Raw genomic sequence first — 11,432 nt, 5'->3', positions numbered from 1 at the left:
TGTATGATTACATTTTCTTTTTTTAAACCTGTTTTTGTTTTTGTTTTTTTTTCTTTTCTAGCCATGCACACAGCTTATAGGATCTTAGTTTCCCAAGCAGGGAATGGACCCCTGCCCTTGGCAGTGTAAGTGTGGAGTCTACTGGATTGCCAGGGGGCTCCCTGTATTATTACATTTTCATTATGATATTCAAAATTTTGGTTTTTGAAAATGAATAAAAGCCCTCTAAAGATTACGAATATACACAAATGTGGAAACTAGGTCTATGTATGTGCACACGTGCAACCCATGAGGATGTATATACATTGAATGGATATGCAAGGATGTGGTAGGATTTCTAGTAGATTATACTTTATTTATAATTTTCTAGATTTTTAATTTTCTGTATTAAATATTGCTTAAGGACCCATAAAATTAGAATACCTCCCTTTACCTTATTACCTCTCTCCTTTACCTTATTTTGTTTGCAATAAAATAGACATTGCAGAACACCGAAGGAATAGAAACCAATCAAGGATTTCGTTCACTTCGCTGTTGGTCTCTATTGCTATTGTTCAGTTGCTAAGTTGTATCCAGATCTTTGCAACCACATGGGTGCATCATGCCAGGCATCCCTGTCCTTCACCATCTCCTGGTCTTTGCTCAAACTCATGCCCATTGAGTTGGTGATGCCATCCAACCATCTCATCCTCTGTCATCCCCTTCTCCTCCTGCCTGCAATCTTCCCAGCATCAAGGTCTTTTCCAATGAGTCAGCTCTTTGCATCAGGTGGCCAAAGTATTGGAGCTTCAGCATCAGTCCTTCCAATGAATATTCAGGGTTGATTTCCTTTAGGATGGACTGGCTTGATCTCCTTGCTGTCCAAGGGACTCTCAAGAGTCTTCTCCAACACCACAGTTCAAAAGCATCAGTTCTTCGGTGCTCAGTCTTCTTTATGGTTGAACTCTCACATCTGTACATGACTACTGGAAAAGCCATAGCTTTGACTGTACGGACCTTTGTCAGCAAAGTAATGTCTCTACTTTTTAATACACTGTCTAGGTTTGTCATAACTTTTCTTCCAAGAAGCAAGCATCTTTTAATTTCATGGCTGCAGTCACTGTCCACATTGATTTGGGAGCCCCAAAGTAAAAAATCTGCCATTTTTTCCATTGTTTTCCCATCTATATGCCATGAAGTGATGGAACCGGATACCATGATCCTAGTTTTATGAATGCTGAGTTTTAAGCCAGCTTTTTCATTCTCCTCTTTCACCTTCATCAAGAGGCTCTTTAGTTCCTCTTTGCTTTCTGCCATTAATGTGGTATCATCTGCAAATCTGGGGTTGGTGATATTTCTCCTAGCAATCTTGATTCCATCCCAGCATTTTGCAGGATGTACTCTGCATATAAGTTAAATAAGCAAGGTGACAATATACAGCTTTGACTTACACCTTTCCCAATTTTGAACCAGTCCGTTGTTCTAAGTTGGGCTCTAACTGTTGCTTCTTGAAAGCATATAGGTTTCTCAGGAGGCAGGTAAGGCAGTCGTGTGCTGTGATCCATACAAAGGCTTTAGCTTAGTCAGTAAAGAAGTAGATGTTTTTCTGGAATTCCTTTGCCTTCTCTATGATCCATTTGATGTTGGCAATTTGATCTCTGGTTCCTCTGCCTTTTCTAAATCCAGCTTGTATATATGGAAGTTCTCCGTTCACAAACTATTCAAGTCTAGCTTGAAGGATTTTGAAAATTACCTTGATAGCATGTGAAATGAGTGCAATTATGCAGTAGTATGGACATTCTTTGGCATTGCCCTTCTCTGGAACTAGAATGAAAACTGTCTTTTTCCAGTACTGTGGCCATTGCTGAGTTTTCCAAATTTGCTGGCATCTTGAGCGTAGTACTTTAACAGCATCATCCTTTAAGATTTGGAATAGCTCTGCTGTTGATGAAATAGCTTCATCATCTTCACTAACTTTGTTCCTAGTGATGTCTCCTAAGGCCCACTTGACTTCACACTCCAGGACATCTGGCTCTAGATGAATGATCACACCAACATGGCTATCTGGGTCATTAAGACCTTTTTTTAATAGTTCTGTGTATTCTTGCCACCTCTTGTTAACCTCTTCTGCTTCTGTTAGGTCCTTGCCATTTCTGTCCTTTATCGTGCCTATCTTTGCAAGAAATGTTCCCGTAGTATCTCCAATTTTCATCAAGAGATATCTAGTCTTTCTTATTCTATTGTTTTCCTGTATTTTTTGCATCATTCACTTAAGAAGCCTTCTTATCTCTTCTTGCTATTCTCTGGAACTCCGCATTGTTAGGTAAATCTTTCATTTTCTCCTTTGCCTTTGGCTTCTCTTTTCTCAGCTATTTGTAGGGCTTCCTTAGACAACCATTTGCCTTCTTGCATTTCTTTTTCTTTGGGATGGTTTTGGTCACCACCTCCTGTACAATGTTATGAACCTCCATCCTTAGTTCTTCAGGCACTCTATCAGATCTAACCCTTTGAATCTACTTGTCACCCCCAATGTATAATCATAAAGGATTTGATTTAGGTCATACCCCAATGGTCTAGAGGTCTCTATTAAATAGTATTAAGTATAACTTAGGAATTATCTGCAGTGCTTCACAAAAGAGAGCATTCTTCCATCTGAAAGGCCCAGAGGTCCCAACCAGGTATAGGCCCAATGCAGGATTTTTGACTACAGCCTATAACAATGCCCTTGTAGGAACGTCTGGGTAAGTTTGGGTGGGGCATGGAGGGAAATAGAGCATTTTATCCTTTTATCACTTCTCCAGGGCAGAAACATTGAACTCATAACAGTAACCATAATATTCTTTTACTCAAACAAAAACAATATACATCTTTGCTAACTTAAACAAAATAGAGAGAGCAAGGGCAATTTCTAAAACGGCTTTAAAGATAATTTATAGACATTGAAACTATCTTTGTTGCAACCTATCTTTCCTAGGTAGGTGTACAAAGATCCTTACGTATCTTGCTGAAAATTGATAAGAACTATAGCCTATTTAAATTTTATTGTAGTTGATTTACAATGTTGTGTTGATTTCTATTGTATAACAAAGTGATTCAGCTATATATATATATATATATATTACATATACGTACATGATACCTATACACACACTTTTTCATATTCTTTTCCAGTGTGGTTTATTACAGGATATTTCCCTGTGCTATAGAGTAGGACTTTGTTGTTTATCCATTCTATATGTAATAGTTTGCAACTACTAATCCCAAACTCCCAGTTCCTCCCTCCCCACTTTGTCTCCCCCTTGGCAACTACAAGTCTGTTCTGTGAGTTTCTGTTTCATACAAAAGTTCATTTGTGTTATGTTTTAGATTCTGTATATAAGAGATATCATATGGTATTTGTCCCTTTCTAGTCTATTTCATAATCTCTAGGTTTATCTATGTTGCTGCAAGTGGCATCATTTCTGCCTTTTTATAGGTGAGTAGCATGTTTGAGTGCTAAGTCGCTTCAGTTTTATCTGACATTGCAACCTGATGGACTGCAGCCCATCAGGCTCTGCTGTCCATGGGATTCTCCAGGCAAGAATACTGGAGTGGGTTGCTATGCCCTCCTCCAGGCGATCTTCCCGACCCAGGGATCAAACCCAGTCTCTTACTTCTAAACTGCACTGGAAGGTGGATTCTTTACCACTAACTTCCCTGGTAGCTCAGCTAGTAAAAAGTCTGCCTGCAACACAGGAGACCTGGTTTGATTCCTGGGTTGGGAAGATCCACCGGAGAAAGGATAGGTTACCCACTCCAGTATTCTTGGGCTTCCCTGGTGGCTCACCTGGAAAAGAATCCTCCTGCAATATGAGAGACCTGGATTCAATCCCTAGGTTGGGAAGATCCCCTGGAGAAAAGAACAGCTACTGACTCCTGTATTTTGGCCTGGAGAATTCCATGAACTGTATAGTCCATGGGGTTGCAGGGAGTCGGACAGGACTGCGCGACTTTCACTTCACTTCACAGCACCATTTGCAAAGCTGTAGCTGAGTAGTATTCCATGTATATATGTGCCACATCTTTATCTGTTCTTCTTTCAGTGGACACTTAAGCTGTTCCCACGTCTTGGGTATTATAAACAGTGCTCCAATGAATATTGGAGTTCGTATGTCTTTTTGAATTATAGTTTTTTAGGGATATAGTTCCAGTAGTGGTACTACTGGATCATATGACAACTTTTTTAGTTTTTTAAGGAAACTCCCTAGTGTTTTCCGTAGAGGTTGCACCAACTGATATTCCCACCAACAGTGTAATTTCTCCACACCCTCTGCAGCATTTGTTATTATGTAGCATTTGTTATTTGTAGACTTTCTAATGATGGCCATTCTGACCAGTGTGAGGTGGTACCTGGTTGTAGTTTTGATTTGCATTTCTCTAATTAGCAATGTTCATCTTTTCTTGTGCCTGTTGGCCATCTGTAGCTCTTTGGAGAAGTGTATTTAGATCTTCTGCCCATTCTTTGATTAGGTTGAAAAACCAGAGTCTATTAATCTCATATATTTCCCAAGAGAAGGAAAGTCTCTTGCTGTTATAAGTATCAAGCATCAAATTCTTTGGAGAATTTTACATAACATCTGAAAATAAAGCTACTTATTTCAAAATTAGCAGGATATTTACATTCAGAAATGAAAAATCATAATTTTTGAAACACTAATGGAGATATCAAAGTGTTTTTATTCAGTACCACTCATAAAGTAAAAGAACAGAAAATTTCAAAAAAGGAAAATGCTAAGAACTTGGGTAGTAACCTATCTGCTATATCACTCCAAAATTTCTTAAGGGAAAGAGTAATTTCTAACAACTGAGATGTTCTTTTATCAGTCTCTGGCATGTAGTAGTAGATCAATAAATATTTGCTGAATGAATAAATCTAATATTAAATGAAAACCTTCTCCCAAGAATCTCAACAATCACTCCAATCCCACTCACTGGAGGTAACCACAATGAAGTTTGCTCAATCTCTCCACACACCATCCTATTTCCATTCAAAAAATATAGATTATCCTACTATAGTTCCATTTCATTCATTTTAATAACTACATGAACTTACCAGTTTTCCAGATGCTTTCAGCAACCAAGATACTGAATGAAAGGAAATAAAAATACTAATAGTAATGACTAACATGCATTGAGCATTGTTCTAAATGCTTTATATTAATATATACCAAACTGAACTGAACACATTAGAACTGTACAACTTTATATGTAGGGACTATTACTTATGGACCTCTTATAAAGACATTTTAAAATATTACTTTCCAAAGCTTATAATAACTTGCCTAAAGTTAGACAATAAGTGGCAGAGGAAGGATGTGAAGCCAGCAGTCTGTCTTGGGAGCCTGTTCTTAGTCATTTACTGCCTCTGTGATGTTAAAAATAATAAAGATAAATTCTTACAACAGCAGCTGACTGTTAGTATATACCAGATGTAAACATAAAGGAGACAATGTCCAGGTTTGTTTGTTTTTAACTATATCATAACCTTACACTAAGTAGTGCCTTCAAAGGAATCACGCAATAGGTTATATGTTCAGAGTCTGTCCTAAGTCAGAAACATTTGAATTAGCAAAAATATATAAATTTCCTTCATATATTTCATAAACTGAACAAGAAGAGATCTAAATGCCTTACTATTACCTTCTTAATGGCCAAAGCAGCTTTTATATAAGCTTTACTATCCGTTTTGTTCATTAGATCTGTCACTAAATGATTTACGGTCATTAAAAACAAAGCCAAAAAACTATATCCAGTCACACACACACAAAGAACCTGAATCACATTAAAAACATACAACTCAGACTAAACTCAGATCCAAGAGTGTTTTGAATAATGGCAGAATCTTTGGAATAAATGCATAGTCTCTCAAGGTAACTATTCTGAAGAGAACAATATTCAATTTTCTGTGTAAGGACAGTCTGTTGAAAGTTACCACACTTAACAGGTCTCTTTCATTTACTAATTTAGCAACCAGTTCATGTCAACCATCAGTGAAATAACTTATGTCCATACTGTCTACTGTCTCCAAGCTAGTGATTTGATAGCTAGTATTCTAAGTTCTAAGCACTGTACAACACATCAAAATAGTGTTGCTGAGCCAAGTGAAGCATAAATTGTCTTATAACATTAGCCAATTTCCCAGTTTACTCTTCTAAAAGAGTGATTCCACTGACAGTAACACCAAGGAAAAAAGGCAGCTTTAGAAGATGCCTTATCTTTGACTGAATCTTATTAGTCTGAACAAGGGATAGCAGTAAAAGCAGTGCATCCACAAACATATGCATCTACTCAGTATCACCAAAATACCATCACCGTTTCGAAGTGACGCCAACTAACATTAAAGGCGCTATGTTTCAGATGATGCGTCAATCGAAGATCAGGTTTCACCTACCCTTGATACTGAATCACTTTCTAGATTATGATTTCCTTAAGTAAAACTTCCTTCTTGAAAAAACAAGCATCTGGCTGAGCTCCATGTATTTCCACAGAATAATAAAAATAACTGGAAGTTTCTTTGTATACATAATTGCTAAATAAATGGTAAACAGTCTTGCAAGTCAGCTCTTAACAAAAAGTCTGAGTGAACATTAAAAAATTAAATTTCTTGGCAACCTGTTAGGTATAATTATCTAGCTGAGTACTATCCCATAAAAAAACAATAGGTTTTATTCAATCTACAACTTAGAGAATCCCGAGAGTTGTGTACCAGACGTTCTTACAGTAAAATAATTCTCAAAGCACTACCTTTTGGATTGCCTTTATCTGACAGCTCATTTTCCCTCCTGCATCGGTACACATAAAATCTCACTCAATAAAGTATCTATTAACCAATTAATGCTTTTGCTCTGGCAATGCAAAAGATCTCTCATCAGCTCTTATCTTTTCCCAACCATTCATCACCAAGATTATGACGCTTGGATTAGAGCCAGAGCCAAGGAAAGAACCAAGTATATAATGACCTCATGTGGCAAAGGGCTACAATTACTCAATTAACTATAACATAATCACGGGCTTAAACTACTTTTGTTAGTAGATTTTTATTTTCAAATCGCTACTTTAAATGGGCATTAAATAAATAGACGAGGTTAGAGAAGGAAAGGAAAATGACCTTAGATAGAAAGAGCACAGGTAAAAATAGAATCACTACTCACTAAAATAAAATGAACCCCCACACTATAAAGTCAAAATATCTGGGCTGTTTCGGCTTTAATTTTTGCGGAACCTTGAGAACCCCATTGCCTCTCACATCTATAAAATGGTGATAAATTTTGTCTACCACACTCTAAGTTACAATGATTAAGAAATTATTTTAACATCTGATATTTAATGGTTCTTTTATTCTATTTATGGTATTTGCTACTTTATATATCTAAAATATTTTTAAGGTCATCATAAAAACATGAACCAAAAACTAAAGTACTGTTACCTAATTTGACTTCTAATTGTTACCTTTTATACTCTAGTACATTGATGAACATTGGTTGATATAGAACTTATTTTATTCTAGGCATAGAACTAAAATTAAATGAATTCAAAGGGTACTCATATTACTAATAATCTTCTTTGGGGGTAATCTTAACACTTGAAAAAAACAATTTGATATTTATCAATTCAAAATCTGCCAAAACAGAACTTAGTGTGAATTTTTTGAACCAAATCCAAATCTTCATTGATATAAAATACTCTTGAGGACATCAATATCGTATGAAGAACTTTACTCATTAAATGTACAATTAGTGCTTCTCAGGTGGAGGTTCAGCAGTAAAGAATCTGCCTGCCCAATGCAGGAGACGCAGGACACACAGGTTCAATTCCTGGGTCAGGGAGATCCCCTGGAGAGGATACGGCAACCCACTCCAGTATTCTTTCCTTGGAGATCCCAAGGTCAGAGAAGCCTGGTGAGTACAAGCATGAAACATACAACAGAGCTGCAGTCACAATAATCTTTAAAAAGGTGGGGAAAGGAGCAGGCAAAACTGAATCAAATTCAAATGACATACCTATTTTTCACTTAATGTCTTTTATTCCTAAAAGCATTAAGTAAAAATCTTTAAATGAAATATTTTGTTAATTTTATAATAGGGCAATGGATTCTATATCCCAAGATTCCCAAAATGCATTGATTGAGCAATAATGGGAGAAAGAAATGGCAACCAACTCCAGTTTTCTTGACTGAGAAATCCCATGGACAGAGGGGCCTGGTGGGCTATGGTCCATGGGGTTCCAAAGAGTTAGACATGACTTAGCGATTAAATCGGAGAAGAAATGGGAACCCACTCCAGTATTCTAGCCTGGAGTATCCGGTGGGCAGAGGAGTCTGGTGGGCTGTTATCCATGGGGTCACACAGAGTCGGTCATGACTGAAGCGACTTACCATGCATGCATGAGCAATAACAAGTTTACAAGAAATATACAATATACTTTGTGCATAAAATACATTGTAAACAAGGTTTACTGTACTTGCAAAAGAAGAATATTTGATAGTTGGTGATGGTTGGTGGAGGGGAAGGATAAAGAATTCCGCTTTCTGTACCATTTACCCCCTCCAATTTTCCACCCTTTTGGGGAAGCAATGGTCATCTTGTGTTTAAACTCCACTTAAAATTAAGTTACAATACAAAATAACACAGAAACTTCAAAACACATGGAAATGGCATCTATACATAATAGACAAGAGTCCTAGAAGATATAACTTTTTCATCCCTCTCATTTCACATACTTAGGCAAAGTAAATTTACCTGATGTACAATTCAAAAGTGTTCTAATAATCTCTGCATGTATAGTAAATTATTATGCTTTTGTCTGAGATGGAAATGTATGGATATTGTTCTTTACTGCATACTTTAGTATATTTTTAGAGTAGGAAGAATCTTTATACCCAAGGAAAGAAAAAAAAGGTGACTGATAGATGTTATAGCAGAAAGTTACTACTGAACAGTTCTTATGGTAGAAGACTGTATTTAAACATTTTGGCATTGTTAATCTCAGTACTAATACATTTTATAATTAATAGTTAATTAATGACATTTCAAGGTACTACATAGACTAAGTGGAAAAAATGAAATACATCAAACCTGCCTTCATTTTTCAATATTCAACTATCGAATTGAAGATGAGAAAAATTAATTTTATTATACAAATAAATTCTTTGAAGAAGAAAAACCTTATTAGGATCACCTCAATAAACACCCAAAATATTACTAAACCTAGGTAGCTCATGCCTCTAGCAAATGCAAGATTAGCCAACTCCAAGACTTAATATAATGCTACAGTAATCAAGACAGTGTGGCATGGGCAAAAGAAGCGACAAATAAATCAATGGAACAGAATAGAGAGCCTAGACATATACCCACATAATTATAGGCAATTGATTTTTAACAGAGAAGGTAATTCAATTAAGCTAGTCTTTCAACAAACAGTGGACAAGTGGACCTCCACATGCAAAAAAAAAAAGAATCTAGACCCAGATCTTACACCCTTCACAAAAATTAAATCAAAATGGATCATAGATCTAAATATAAAATGCAAAATTATAACCCCCCTAGAGGATAACATACTAGAAAACCTAAATGACCTTGGTATGGTGATGTCGTTTTAGATAACAACACAAAGTTATGATCCATGAAAGAAATAACTGATATGCTGGGCTTCAATAAAATTTACAAACTCCTACTCTGCAAAAGACAATGTCAAGAGAAAATGACAAACCACAGATAGGAGAAATATTTGCAGAAGATACATCTGATAAAGGACAATTACTTAAAATATATTAAAAAAACACTTAAGACTCAGTAGTAAGAAAATGAACTCTAATAAAAAAACAGACAAAAGATCTTAAAGGATACCTCACCAAAGAAGATATACAGATAGAAAGCCAATTAACATCATATGTTCTGTGCTGTGTTTAGTCGCTTAGTCGTGTCTGAGTCTTTGCAACCCCACGGACTGTAGCTTGCCAGGCTCCTCTGTCCATGGGATTCTCCAGGCAGTAATACTGGATTGGGTTGCCATGCCCTCCTCCCGGGGATCTTCCCAACCCAGAGACTGAACCCAGGTCTCCCACATTGCAGGCAGATTCTTTACCGTCTCAGTCATCACGGTAGCCCAAGAATACTGGAGTGGGTAGCCTATCCCCTCTCCAGGGGATCTTCCCGACCCAGAAATTGAACTGGGGTCTCCTGGCTTGCAAGTGTATTATTCACCAGCTGAGCTTACCAGGGAAGCCCTCATATGTACTAGGGAATTGCAAATTAAAATAAAATACAACAAACTACCTTCATGGGCAAAATCCAAATCACTGACAACAACAAATGCTGACAGGGATGTGGAGTAACAAGAACTCTTGTCATTACTGGCAGAAAGGCAAAATACAACCATTCTGGAAGACAGTTTGGCAATTTCTCAGAAACCTAAACATACTCTTACTAGATGGTCCAGCAACTGCACTCCTTGGTATAACTCAAATGAATTGAAAAGTTATGCCACATAAAAACCTGTACACCAACATTTATACTACTTATAATTGCCCAACCTGGAAGCAATCAAGATATATCTTAGTAGGTGAGAGGATAAACTGTGATGCATCCAGACCACAGAATATTTTTCAGTGCTAAAAAGTAATGAACTATCAAGCCATGAAAGACATTAGAGGGAATTAAATGCAAGTTACTAAGTGAAAGAAGCCACTGATAAAGCTCTCTACTGATTCATGATTCCAATTCTGTGATATTCTGGAAGAAGGCAAAACTATGGAGACAACAAAAAGACAACTGCCAGAGGTTAGGAGGGTGGGAGGCACGAACGGAACACAGAGGACCTTCAGGGCAGCGAAATTATTTTGTATACTACAATGGTGGTTACATGTCATTTTTCATTTGTCAAAACCCACAGAAGATACACCAGTGAGTAAACTCTAATGCAAACTATGAACTTTGGATAATAATGATGTGTCAATGTAGGTTCATTGATTATAATTAATGGACCACTCTGTTGGGGGATGGTGATATTGGAGGAAGCTGTGCAAGTGTCAGGGCAGAAAGTATATGGGAGCTCTGTACTTTTCAGTCAGTTTTGCTGCGAACCTAAAACATTTCTGAAAAATAAAAATAAAGACTTAAAAATAAGTTCTTTAGTTTAACACCAATGTACCAGAGTCAATTGCTTGGGGATGATAACATACTATGGTTAAGTAAAATGTTCCCATGGGGGTACACAGGAGCTCTGATCATTTTATAACTTCTGTGAGTCTAAAATTATTTCCAAAAAACCTTTCTTTCTTTTAAGAAAAGAAGTAAGATTTTTCAAATGAGGAAGGCTATTGTCTACCAGGATTTGTAAATACTTTATGTAAATTATTTAGCATTTTCCTGGAGGTAATGAAATATACACCTCTATGTAAAAAATATTTTGGGACT

Source organism: Capra hircus, chromosome 6 (genome assembly GCF_001704415.2).
Source record: "Capra hircus breed San Clemente chromosome 6, ASM170441v1, whole genome shotgun sequence".
NCBI classification, from domain to species: Eukaryota; Metazoa; Chordata; class Mammalia; order Artiodactyla; family Bovidae; genus Capra; species Capra hircus.
This window is presented reverse-complemented; position numbering follows the sequence as displayed.